Here is a 766-nt window from a genome sequence, read left to right on the forward strand (position 1 = left end):
GCGGGTGCCTCGCAAATAGAAACCCAGCCCATCTCAAGAATCATCTCCAACAACTGACCATCCTTCCCTGATGGCAGAAAACCTCGCTCCTTGATGATTGGCTTCGAAAGAAGCCTAGTATACTCTGCTTCAGCCTCGGGAGTAGAGAACCTTGGCCTTACACCACCCACACTTGATGAATTGGCGGTGCTGCTATCGACTTGTGTTCTTTGTCTCTTGGGTGCCATTGGAAGTGAGTAGAGAGAATAAGAGTTGTGTTTGAGAGAGAATTTGTGTTTGAGAATTTGTGAATTGGTGAAGAAGTTTGTGTATGAGGTGTATGTATATATAGGTGGTGAAAAGAGAATTATATATGGAATAGAAGCGGGATTTGATTATGAGAATAATGGGAGTAATGGGTTTGAATTGGAGAGGGAATTATGGGATGTGGGGGAGTAAAATTCGGCTTGGAATTGATTTTGGAACAAAATTCCCGTTTTTTTCCCTCTAACTGCCTTTTATTTTTTTTTTCTGAGTCCGGACCCGGCGCGGTCGCGCGTTGAGACAGCGCGGGCACGCGCTACTTCTGCCAAATCGATGCGGGCACACGCTGTAACAGCGCGGGCGCGCCATGTTTCTGTGAAATCGGCGCGGGTGCGTGCTAGGACAGCACGGGCGCGCCAAGCTTCTGAAGTGAGCCCTGAATTTTTTTCTTTTTCTGATTTTTTTGTGTTTTTTCCCTTTCTTCTTGCTTCCTCTACTTACTAATGTACAACAAACTTGGGTT

This window comes from Apium graveolens, chromosome 8, assembly GCF_009905375.1.
Source record: "Apium graveolens cultivar Ventura chromosome 8, ASM990537v1, whole genome shotgun sequence".
Classification (NCBI taxonomy): Eukaryota; Viridiplantae; Streptophyta; class Magnoliopsida; order Apiales; family Apiaceae; genus Apium; species Apium graveolens.